Source organism: Vanessa cardui, chromosome 24 (genome assembly GCF_905220365.1).
Source record: "Vanessa cardui chromosome 24, ilVanCard2.1, whole genome shotgun sequence".
Taxonomy (NCBI): Eukaryota; Metazoa; Arthropoda; class Insecta; order Lepidoptera; family Nymphalidae; genus Vanessa; species Vanessa cardui.
This window is the reverse complement of record NC_061146.1, coordinates 8,489,391-8,503,166: the sequence shown is the minus strand read 5'-3', so window position 1 is coordinate 8,503,166 and position 13,776 is coordinate 8,489,391. Positions and strand designations below refer to the sequence as shown.

At 34.7% G+C, this 13,776-nt stretch overlaps 1 protein-coding gene across 2 annotated transcripts in view; it reads right to left on the bottom strand.

Moving 5' to 3' along the window:
* LOC124540124 (KH domain-containing, RNA-binding, signal transduction-associated protein 2-like) overlaps positions 1 to 13,776 on the bottom strand; it is a 324,033-nt gene that overhangs the window by 43,600 nt on the left and 266,657 nt on the right. The window lies entirely within an intron of this gene.

Sequence of the window (13,776 nt, the reverse complement as noted above, 5' to 3'; positions counted from 1 at the left end):
GCCGAGATCTTTTATATATTTCACTTAGAAATATGTTATAGTAATGTTTGGTAACTCACATTTAAGTGTGGTATTTTCAACCGACTTCCAAAAGGAGGAGGTTATCAATTCGTCTGTATTTTTATTTTTTTATTTTTTTTTTTATGTTTGTTACCTCATAACTTTTCACTGGGTGGACCGATTTTGATAATTTTTTTTTGTTTGAAAGGTAGTGCTTCCCGTGGGGTCCCATTTTTTTTAATTTTTTTTCCGATGATGGTATCCGTATGAAAACGACCTAAGTCTTAAATTTGCATTATGTATATGCGCGACAAATAGGTGAATAACTGAAAATCACGTTAACCAATTTTGCTAATTCTTTTTTTATTATAAAATATATACTTCAAGGGTAATTTGATGAAAGTTTGGTAAGGTTCTGAGCACAGGATCCATGACAAAGTAACGGAACGGAAGGGAACGGAACAATTCTGAGGAGCACGTTAGCGATACTCAGTCGAATCTTTTATTTATAGGTTATTTGGATATTTGAGTCACCTTCCGTAATATGGTTATGTTTATGTAATTATCATAGTCGAATATTATAATCAACTAGCTAACCACCCCGGCTTCGCACGGGTGCAATACTGATACTAAATATACTACAGAATTTGTTTATTTACGACATTACATCGCAAACTTCTAAAATTATCAGTGTTTCTTTACTATATTGTTCATGTATTATATACACAAACCTTCCCCTTGAATCACACTATCTTTTAAAAAAAACCGCATCAAAATCCGTTGCGTAGATTTAAAGATATAGGGACAGAGAAAGCGACTTTGTTTTATACTATGTAGTGATGGAACTCCTATACGGCTCGCAGTTAGGGTGCGATATGGGGCAGAATTTCTTACTATCTTTAATCAAATTTTGTGTATGTGATGTGATGTCATATGATGTCCGAAATATAGTTGGTCTTTTTCAAAGTTTTTTTGCTGAGTTCGATTACAGCTCTTTCGAGGGATCCTTGTAGTTTACGCCGCGTGACGTATTAAATCCGCATTTTCGAAAGTCTATTTTTGCTTTATTCGCAAGTTTCCTTTGAAATTGTCCTCGAAGTAGTTTCTGACTCATATAAACGGAACGCTTAATCTATCCATATTAAAAAAAATTTGTTAGTCAACATCAGCTTCACTTAAAATCAAAAATTAAATAAAAATTTTAACAAAAAGAAAAACCGACTTCAAACAAAACACTATTTTAATGTAATTAACAAATGAATATGCACGAAAAAGTAATAAAAATAATTGCGTATTCAACATATTTTTTAGAGCCTTCCTAAGTTAAATGAAATGAAAAATATTAGACTACTTAAAAGTCGATTAACGATTATATCATGTAGTTATAATTATTGTTATATTTGGAGTCGGTGTCAGCCAATAAAACCCTACAGTATATCTATCAAAAAACAATACGAGAATACTTTAACAAATATGTTTTTTACAAATTACCTTTTATACAATAATATCGGGTTCGTATCGCTTCTTTCTTTTGATTGTTGGGGCAAGGGCACCGTGGCTGACACCGGCTCCAAATATAACAATAATTATAACTACATGATATAATCGTTAATCGACTTTTAAGTAGTCTAATATTTTTCATTTCATTTAACTTAGGAAGACTCTAAAAAATATGTTGAATACGCAATTATTTTTATTACTTTTTCGTGCATATTCATTTGTTAATTACATTAAAATAGTGTTTTGTTTGAAGTCGGTTTTTCTTTTTGTTAAATTTTTTATTTATTACCTGTACAATAGATTAGTGTCACCATGCAGATTTCAAGGGAGACTATTCAACTACCCAGGACTCATTGTAGGAGACAAAAGCATGTGCAAACACACACAGATGCACATTGCCTAATTTTCATAAAAATAAATAAATAATTATACTTCATTAAAGTAGGCTTTACAAGCATTTTTTAATCGTCATTTAACAACTCTATTAAGTGAAACTATCACTTTTGAAAGTTGATTCTACCGAGAAGAACCAGCAAGAAACTCAGTAGTTACTCATTTCCAACATTGTATATACAAAGTTATTAACTAATACAATCATATATGTAGGTAATATAACCTGCCTGGAAGTCAACAAGTATTGATTCCACGCGTTTTAATCGTCTGTATAATCTTGTATTGAATAATATGCCTTCTTTATCAATTTATTTTTTACAAATTATTTGAATTGAAATGAACGGCAAAGTTAAAAATTTCTGTGGAAATTTATTATAGAAACGAATACCTTGCACCAAGAAGGATCTATTAACTTGCCAAGTCGGAAAGGTTCAGTGAATGAAGCATTTGGTTTAACATGCTTTCAAGGTCACGATTGCACATACTTCCAAGTCACAGACTCAGGGCAGCTTTTAACAATTTTTGAAAAACCCAATAAATATTTATACTGATTTATAGACTGGCCTATTTAAGGCCAACACTTTTGGATCTGCATTCCATAACAACACAATATTCAAGTTCAATAATGTTACAGTTTCCGCTAAATACGTTTTTTCCAATAATTTACCGCACAGGATAGGCTGTTAGATAGTTAAAGTTCTAAAGAAATATTAGTGGAAGCAATTTCGTTTTTTTTTTAAATCATCTTTAATAATCCTCTTAAATCTCCTATACAATATATTTTATCTGAAGATATTATTTCAATAATACAAGACGTATATTATAACGACGTCGCCGTTAAGCCGATTGATTCAATAATTCCACGTCTTCAGATTATTTATCCATCAAGTCTTTGTGGGATATTTTGATTTAAAACTATTTTCTCCTTCTAAAAGGAATGATTCTTGTATATGTGAGGGATTTTATTGAATAGTTGTAAGTAATACATTTGAAAACATTGAATTTATCGTCGTAAAATTGAATTTATTACATATTTTTAATATAACGTTATAAAAAATCAAAATCAAAATAAACTTTATTCAAGTAGGCTTTTACAAGCTTTTACTTTTGAATCGTCATTTTCCAATTAAGTGAAACTACCATCGGTTCGGAAAGTAGATTCTACCGAGAAGAACTGGCAAGAAATTCAGTAGTTACTCTTTTTCAACATTTAAAAAATACAAAGTCAAGTTAGTTAAATACAATTATTTAAATTAATATATTATCCTGCTTCGAAGTCAACAGGTAACGCTTTTTTATCATCTATAAAATCTTGTATCGAATAATAAGCCTTTTTACCAATGTATTTTTTACAAATAATTTGAATTTACGAAATGGCAAAGTTAAAAATGTCTGCGGAATTTAATATAGAAACGGATACCTTGCCCCAAGAAGGATTTATTGACTTAATAATTTCCGTAATCCCGATAGCTAATTGAACTCTATTAATATAATACAATGGGTTATTGTGTCTTTTTGTACAATATTAATATAGTTCACTTTATAAAATACTTATAAAAAGCAATAAATTGAAACAAAAATAAACTCCGTAAAATGAATAAGTATACCTTAATATGTTTTTCCTAAGCATACTTCACATTTTGTTATCTACTAGTGTAAATAAATATGCCAAAAAAATAAATCCTACATTTTGCATTAAGCCATACATCACCGTTTGAAAGGGGATAGATCATACTGAATCCAATCATCAGCTGTCAGGACGTTTCCCCGCCACCGAAACATCAAAGGGAACGCGCCCTTCAAACTCTACTTCATATAACACCTGAGGCAGTTAACGTTATACCAACTAACATGACTTATGGGTTAGTTCCAAATAAACTGAGATCAATCAAATATATTTATAAGTAGCTGTGCCCGCGACCTTGCATGCGTTTGTAAAAAAAAAAATATTGTAGCCTAAGTTACTCCTTATTATATCAGTTATCTGCCAGTGAAAGTCCCGTCAAAATCGGCCCAGCCGTTCCAGAGATTAGCCTGAACAAACAGACTGACAATAATTGTAAAAAATGTTATTTTGTTATATGTACCGTGTATACACATGGGCATTGAGTAAAAAAGGCTATTTTAATATTACAAACAGACACTCCAATTTTATTATGTGTATAGACTAGCTGTGCCCGCGACTTTGCGTTACATTAACAATATGTTATTATTGTATCCTAAGTTACTCCTTATGACATCGACTATCTACGTCTGTAATGGGTGTCTAATCAATAAAATGGTCATCACTAAATTTCAAGGTCCTAATTACTACCAACATCCCTAACAGTTTACTCGGCGATGATGAATGAGTCAGTCAAAACTTCTTATTATATAAAACAAAATTATATTATATAAATATAAAAAGCAGCATATTTTTACCTCGCTACAATAATGCCAAGATTTTATCCAAAACATTCAAATTTCCTGAGATGAAATATTATGAATACAAATTGAGCATGTGGGAACACATGCCGCTTTGGGCTCGAACTCGCAATTTTCGGGCCGGGGCACGCGCCGCCTCGACTCATTAAACTTAATGGCATTTGTTAAAAACACATTAATAAATAAGGTTTGTTACTCAACACCGGAGACGTAGGTGAGAAAAAATGACAAGCTAGTATGTTTACACTTCCACGCAGGATAAATAATATAAAAATTGTTTTACATTCAACAATAACAACAGTCTGTAAATTTCCAACAGCTGGGCCCCTTTGAGGAGAAGGTTTGGAAGATATTCCACCTCGCTATTCCCATGCGGGTTGGAGATGCATTATAGGCACAAATTAAACACATGGATATTCAGTGGTGCTAGCCGGGATTTGAACCCGCAGTCATCGGTTAAGATGCACGCGTTCTAACCACTGGACCATCTCGGCTGTACTGAGCCCTCTCGGTTTTACATTCACATCATTCTGTATTTAAAATGTTGGAAAATAGTACATACTAAATATCAAGCGCTGTACTTGGTAGGATCTACATTGCAAACAACAAATTATTATTATAGAGAGAACAATAGTGGTAGATTTACTTTTGCAAAAGGATAAATTAAAATGACTGCACTTAAAATGTGATAAAGTATGGTTTGTAATAGCCAGACAATTAGTTCACTAAGAACGACAGCTGTTGGGATGGCATTACGCTGCCTAGTGAGGAGAGAGAAGACTGTGATCTACGAACGGAGCAAAGCAGAAGGGCTCGGATGACGAATAGGCATATGCATAACCTACAGCCTATGACAGATTAGAATCTCACATTGATTATGTGGTTCCCCAGAACCATTGAAACCATGAAGGTTTTCATTGCATGAAAAAATAAGTTTTCCGATCCGATAATATTACAAAATAAAAGTTCCACGGCAAGTAATGATGATCTGCAAATCTTCACTGAATGGAAGTACCCGAAGCAAATATTAGAGAAGAGAAAAGTGCTACAAGCAGGCTGCGAAAGCAAGCGACAAAAAGGCAATATACAAACAACAACAACAACAACAGCCTGTAAATTCCCACTGCTGGGCTAAAGGCCTCCTCTCCCTTTGAGGAGAAGGTTTTGGAACATATTCCACCACGCTGTTCCAATGCGGGTTGGTGGAATACACATGTGGCAGAATTTCTATGAAATTTGTCACATGCAGGTTTCCTCACGATGTTTTCCTTAACCGCTGAGCACGAGATGAATTATAAAGACAAATTAAGCACATGAATCAGCGGTGCTTGCCTGGGTTTGAACCCGCAATCATCGGTTAAGATGCACACGTTATAACCACTGGGCCATCTCGACTCTTGAAAGGCAATATAGTAAAGATCAAATATGACATACTTGTGATACTACTTAAAACTAAACCCAAAGATAACAATAAAATAATTTTGACACTATCTCCTGAAACATATATTCGTACTATCAAACTTTCTATACGTGTGCCCTCTGGACATTAAAAAGTAACTGAACGCACTAAAAGTGCAGCATAACAACGGTTTCAGGGTTTTGTTGGGACTGCGGCGCTTCTGTAGTGCGTCCGCAATGCTTACAAAAGCGGGTACCGACACCTTTTCCGCGATTTTAAGAAAGCGGACCGCATCATTACTTAACAGAATACTGCGCAATCCTAACAAAATTCTGATGTTCAGTGCCAAGCTTGCCGAGCCAATGTTAGAGCATTTTGTTGGCGTAGTGGTGAGTCAATTAAGGCTAATGAAATAGATATTCTTATGTTTTCATTTTGTGTTTATGTTTATCTATTTATTTTTTCATTGTAAATTTTTTTAGTATTAGTACACTAACATAGTTTTTAAGTTGCTGTTGTTACTAACAAGTGGACTGTAATTGTCTTAAATAAATTTTTATATTATATATCAACGACCCTACAAATGTACAGGCTAGAAAAAAAAACAGACACCAGACCCAAATAAAAAGAACCTCTAGTCTGGAACAGTGAAACCAGGATTACTTAACATATAACCTTATCATGTAGCAATTATCCCGTGAAACAATTCCTCAACGTTCATATCAGATGTATTAATTAATACGACATGACAAATTATGCCCGATCTTCCGATTACCAATTAATAAAAAACAAATACCGTCGATTCTCGAGAGGTAAATAATACGAATATCTGATCAGATAAATCTTGTAAGACGATAAAATACGCTGGGATTCCATTCGGCATCTACAAACTTAACCTTCTGATTCGAAGTCCCGGGTGGGCAGTCCTTTCACGGGATCCGGGATCCGGGATCGACCTCGTTCTGGGTCATTCGTCGGCGAAACGACGACCGCAAAGTTGTTAAAATAGTATGGTAACTTCAATGTATAAGTCAGTCTGGTATTAGTTTGGCAAATCAATTAGAATAAAGTTCTTACACATTTCGATCGATCGAACATTATTAGCAAAACAATTGTGAATCTGACTTAAATACCGAAAGTTCCGTATGATATATCTACATCGTATCATGTTCTCAGGAGAGACTAGCCAATACAAAAAAATTGTTAAAAATTTATAACTCTGATAAAATCTGGTCACTACTACAAAAATACAATAAATGATACGATCTGACAATTTTTTGTTTCAAATTTATATAATAAATAATAAAAAATAAATATGAAATAACATCACATACATTACTCTGATCCGAATGTCAGTAGCTAAAGCACTTGTGTTATGGAAAATCAGAAGTAAAGACGGTACCACAAACACCTAGACCCAAGTATACATAGGAAAGTAATGATAATCTACATCGATTCGGCCGAGAATCGAACCCAGGACCTCGGTGTGGGGTACCCATGAAAACCGGTGTACACACCACTCGACCACGGAGGTCGTCAAAATCGATAATATATTCAACTTAACACGATTTTGGCCAGTAATTAATTATCGATTACCTTTTGATAAAACAAATTCATCAGATACTTTTGTATTGTATTTTACCTTTATATTTAAGGTCATTGTGGATGTTTAATTATGCAATATTGACTCGAGGGACCAATTATGTCTTCTTAAAGCGTCGCTGTTGTGCTGTCGTTAAAAATAATTAAAAAATATACATATATTTTTAATGGATGAGATTTTATTTAAGTCTTTATATTATTGATGTATGCAAGCAACTACAGAGTTTCTTGTCGTTTTTTTTGTAGAATCTACTGTTCGAACTGGTGGTAGCTTTACATTAAGCTAAAAAGTGATTTTATGAAATAAAAAATATGTTGATTTTGATTTATTTTATGATAACTTAATCAAACGCCCTTACGCCCTCTTTTAAGGAAAAACCCTATACATTTAAATATTACGTTAAATATAATACCTAACATATAATATTGTTATAATTAATTTTATTTTGTATAAAATTAGTTCTGATTATTATTATTATCAAGTATCAAATATTCTATGCTTACAACATAATATATAAATACATTTATTATTGTAACATTTTTATTCAATGATATTTTCACGAGAGATACTTTATAGTAAAAAAATATCAGTTTTGAATATTTATTCTACCGACAAGAAACTCGGTAGTTACAATCTTGGAAATAGTTAAAGTTTGTTTAATTTGCAAAAAAAACCTACACGGGATCCTTCGTTTTAAATTAAACTAGAGCGAACTAGAACTAACTAGAATAATTAAAACTTTCGCGCTTAAATTTAAAATTAATCTCATAATAATCATTTGTAGAACTACCTAACTCATCACGGACACACATTGTGGCTCAAGACTATTTAATCTTGTATAATTGTCTAGTAGTCGCTCGCGGCTGCGCTTGCCTTTTAGGGCGTTCGTTTTTACGTGGCAAAAAAAGTAGCCTATATTTTTTCTTGGAGTTCAAGTTTCCTATGGCGCCAAACAAAACGACGTGAAGGATACCGCTGGATTTTTTAGTGGGTATTCTGATGACGACCTCGGTCGAGTAGTGTGCACACCGGTTTTCATGGGTACGCCACTCCGAGGTCCCGGGTTCGATTCACGGCCGAGTCAATGTAGATTATCATTAGTTTTCTATGTTGTCTTGCGTCTGAGTGTTTGTGGTACCGTCGTTACTTCTGATTTTCCACAACACATGTCATGTCATGTCATGTTAGTTAATACAATTATTTAAATTAATATATCCTGCTTGGAAGTCAACAGGTAGATAACAAGGTTGTAGATTTATTTTTTTTAACAATAACATATATATATTATTTTTATTTATTTGATCTGAGGATCCCCCCCCCTATCGATCGCGCTGCTCTGGGCACTTTTCCAAAGTGCCCAATAGGAAAGAGGAGTCTGTGAAAGGTACTACAATTTAAAAAAATATGCCATAAGCCCGTCAAATAGACGGAAATGCTACCTACATTGTCAGACCTCCTGCACTGTCAGATTATTTCTGATTAATAAACGGGTCTTCCAGCCTGGCCTAGGCTAGGCTTGGGTACGGCCTCGAGGTTACCCTCCTTACCCGGGCTTTTCCTCCTCGGTAGCCTCGGCTACCGCGTCATTTGTTCTTGACCCGATGGGTCAGGGTCCGTGGACCCAGTGGTGTCTTCTTCTTAGTAATGGTGGTCTAATCTTTGGGATGTCTCGTCCTTGGGGGTGTCATGTCCGGTGGTTTGTCGTCCTATTCTAGCTCCAGATCGTCTGCGTCGATGTTTGCGTCGGGGCAGGTGGTCGGCGGCAGCAGGAGCTTACGAGGTTGAGGACGCCCGTCAGGTGGTTTGGCATGTAGTGGCGCGATACCGTGGAGGTGCCCGCACACACTCTTGTCCGCACGAGCGAACATGGTGCGCGCGAGGTGTCGGACGAACTCCTCCACCGTGGGCGTCCTGGTGTCTCTTTATTTCTGATTATTGTCTTTAAGGATTAATTCATGACTCACCCGAGTTCACGAGTGAGAAATGTCACGAGAAACGAACGTGAAAGGCTCAGGGTGTAATAATTATTATAAAAATTATATCATTATGAGTCGGTTGTGTGCGAGTGAAATTCGAAATGAGTTCTTACCGTATCTCACCGCTGTGTAATTTTTGTATAAATATAAAGGTATATTTAACGTTAGACAAACTTTTTACAGCGGATTAACAAACAAGGGCAAATAAACTCATTTTTCAGGATGACTATCTTGTTTCGGTGCAAACGTATAAAATGTTAGGGTACCGTTGGTAAATACGAAATCACTTATGAACACTTCATTGGTCCCGTTAATTACTTGAACATGTATTCCTTGAATTTATCAGTGGTATTGCCATGAATTTCGGGTTCAAACCCCGGCAAGCACCACTATATATGCGTGCTTAATTTGTGTTTATAATTCAGCTCGAACTCGGCGGTGAAGGAAAACATCATTATCAACCGCTATCATTGGTTAAGATGCACGCGTTCTAACTACTGGGCCATTTCGACTATCTATTATTATATATATTGTACATGTATTAAATAAACATTTGCTTGGAATTAGAATGATTAACTAGTGAAATACTTATCTTTTTTTCACGGAACCCATCACTTAAATCCGACTCATGCTAGGTTTAGATTTAAATGAATTTGTTAAATATTTAAACGCTTTATATTATTCAAATATGTACTTAAACAAAAATGTACGATTTTAAAAACGTTTTAATTTAATTAAATAAGTTGGTATAGCAACAAAGCGTTAATGACATTTGTTTTCACATAACAAGCTCATTATAAAACTTACAGTGAACATAAACACAAAAGTCACTCCTCGTCCTGTAGACCGCAGATTAAAAAACAAAAGAGAGCCTAAAATATTATACGATTGTTTTATTTTATCTGTGGTCAGAAGACCTGGCTTTCACGGCGAAGCTGTCAACAACAACAACAACAGCCTGTAAATTTTCCCACTGCTGGGCTAAGATTTTGAACATTCAACGCGCTGTTTTCCTTCACCGCTGAGCACGAGATGAATTATAAAGATAAATTAAGCACATGAAACAGCGGTGCTTGCCTGGGTTTGAACCCGCAATCATCGGTTAAGATGCACGCGTTCTAACCACTGGACCATCTCGACTCGAATCTCATAATCGGCAGATATGAATCATGGGATTCGTTATTTCATGATTTGACTAAATTGATGCGTCCCATTTATTGTTAATAAGAAAATAAGAACAATTTTATTTTCAGTGTATTTATATGACACTTAGACTTTGGCTTGGTTTTAGTACTTATATAAATAATTTAAGATATAATTATTGGAATGGTTTTAATGTATTTTCAAGGTTTAATGCAGTAACCAGTGAAAGTTAATTGATTTTAATATGATTTTGGAATAGTTTCGTAATTACTTTTGGATTAGTCTCACAGTGCCTACTGACTGCTAGTTATTAATAATAAAATATGTATTCGCTTTTGTGGCTTCAGTAAAATCCATACGCTCCATCTGGCTTCTATTTTTAATTTCAGCCGTAGACGAGGTCATTTAATAACATTTAATTTAAATATATACGATCACTACTATATAATAATTATAAAAATCCGAAAGTATTCAAAAACCAAATCATACTTTATTCAAGTACGCTTTTAAAAGCTATTTTGAATAACCATTTGACAACTATATTTAGTGAATCTACCACCGGTTTTAAAAGTAGATTCTACCGAGAAGTCTGTCTTGAAATTCTTCCTAAATAACCATAAAGTGCTCTTTCCTAACTTGGAATATGTTTCAATACAATAAAGGACCTCTTGATAGCATCCCTGATAAAATTCCCGGCTACGCCTATACTTATAACTGGAGCGCTCTACACAAATGTTTGAGAAGCACTTTCACCGTGTGTGTTAAACTGTTAAAGCCGTTCGAACTATCCATTATGATCGATAGTCCATTGTTATGACTGTACCTTTTCTAGAACTATCTAAGAGAACATTTTGTGGACGCAAGTGAATGAAAACTGTGGTATGGTCATTTTTTTTATATGGGACGACATCACATATACTCTGATCCCAATGTAAGTAGCTAAAGCACTTGTGTTATGGAAATCAGAAGTAAATGGTACCACAAACACCCAGACCTCAAGACAACATAGAAAACTAATGATAATCTACATTGACTCGGCCGGGAATCGAACCCGGGACCTCGGAGTGGCGTACCAATGAAAACCGGTGTACACACCACTCGAGCACGGAGGTCGTCAAATTTTGCATGTAAGTAGTTAAATTATATTAAAAAAATATACACAGACACGCATTCTATAATTACCAACTATGATATCTCAGGTAAGTCCCATTATCAGTTCAGGTAAGCCTTCTTCAAGAATGATTACAATAGTAGAAAATTCGTCAGCTGTTTGCAAACTTTATAATGGTTGAAACAGAAATACATCGCCGACTCTGAAGTCCTGAATAAGTATTCAAGACTTTATTTTCTGCTTTGTATTGCTTTTTTTTCATGTTAGGGCTTTGTGCAAGCCCATATGGGTAGGTATAAATATAAGACAACATCACATACATTACTCTGATCCCAATGTAAGTAGCTAAAGCACTTGTGTTATGGAAAATCAGAAGTAATGACGGACAACCCCCGACCCAAGACAACATAGACAACTAATGGTAATCTACATCGACTCGGCCGTAAATCAACCCAGGACTTTGGCATGGTGTACCCATGAAAACCGGTGTACACACCACTCGACCACGGAGGTCGACAAATATGTAGTACACATAAGATATTTTACCGCTTAATGACAATATTTCTGTTTGTTGTATTCCCCAAGAAATATGGTATCACAGTTCTCATATTTTTTACAGCGCCTTTGCTATTGAAAGATGATCACTTTACAACAATTGTTGGTCAATTTGCTAGTCAGCCTACCTATATCATTAAAAATACTATTCTACTAAGCCAAGTGGTTAGAACTCGTGCATCTGGAAGGAAAACATCGTGAGAAAACCTGCATGTGGCAAATTTCATCAAAATTCTGCCACATGTGCATTCGAACAACACGCATTGGAATAGTGTGGTGGAATATATTCCAAACCCTCTCCTTATTGGGGTAGGATGCCTTAGCCCAGCAGTAAAAAATTAACAGGCTGTTACTTTAAGCAATTATAGTGTCAGAATGACATTGGTAATAAAAAATTAATATGGAAATGTAGTCGGAGAAACATCGGGCGCTAGCCAAGAGAACGTTGCCAAAACTGTAAATGCTACACGAAAACTTAATATTAACTTGAAATGAAAACCAATTATTGTTTTTTCTAGATCTTTAGAAGTATGATTACGAAAAATGAACTTTAGTTACACGAGTCTAAAAACTTCAATAACATTGTATAGTACGACACAAATTAGATGTAGCATCGGAAAATGCAATGAAATGAAAATAAAATCGATTACTGCCGATTTACACAAACGATAGAAATAGCTCCCTATCGCGCCATTCGACGCTATTCGTCGCTATAGATTTCCGCGTCAGTTCAACCCGAGAAAGCAAGTGCATGTAAATCGACGTGTCAATTTAACGAATATATTAGGTTATATGATATTACAAGTTCATATTTACATACGAAATAAATATTGATAATTTGGGATAGTGTACTTAATTCGGGTGTAATCGGTTTTACGATTTTTGCCGTAATATGTTTAAACCTTAACTATTTTACTAGATGAATATACTTTCTGTTTGTTCGTACGATCTTATGCACGCTACATCAATTAAGAAATGTCATTGTTATTTACAATAGTTAAATTTGAGATGTAATGGTAAAAAAATTCCACTGAGTTTCTTGTCGGTTCTTCTCAAGTGTGCTGTTTATTTCCAAAACCTTGGGAGATTTTTGACCATCAATAAGCATTTCTATTTTTCTAACGTAATGATATCTGACAGTACACTCAACTTTAAGCCCCGTAAAAGAACTTCGTAACTAACATTTTGTTGATCTGAATAGGGTTTAAACGCCGTCTAAGATTCCCATGTACCCACACCCATTGCGGTAACTCAGCTCACTATTTAGAAATAATATGCCAATCAGCGTGATTTATATTAAGATAACAAAAACAACAGACCGAAAGTTATAACAGCAAATTGTGAAATTCGTTGCTTGAGATCATCTCGACATCTCATTTGCATCTGAGTGGGGGGTGTAATGATGTCCCCTCCATTAGGACTTCTATCTAAAAAGGGAATGCTTTACGAAACAAATGAAATGTACCATAATAAAAAATGATTTTGAATTTGCGTTCGGGAAATTTGTATTTTTTTTTTCATCGTTAATCTTTTATTCTATTTCTTTCTATTTCTTTGATGGTCACGTCGACATTTATCTTTTGATTTTAAATTTGGAATGGGTTTATTATTGAACGGGGAGTTACGGCTTGCAGTAGAATGAGCTGGCAGAAATCACGTCCGGAGTTAGCTG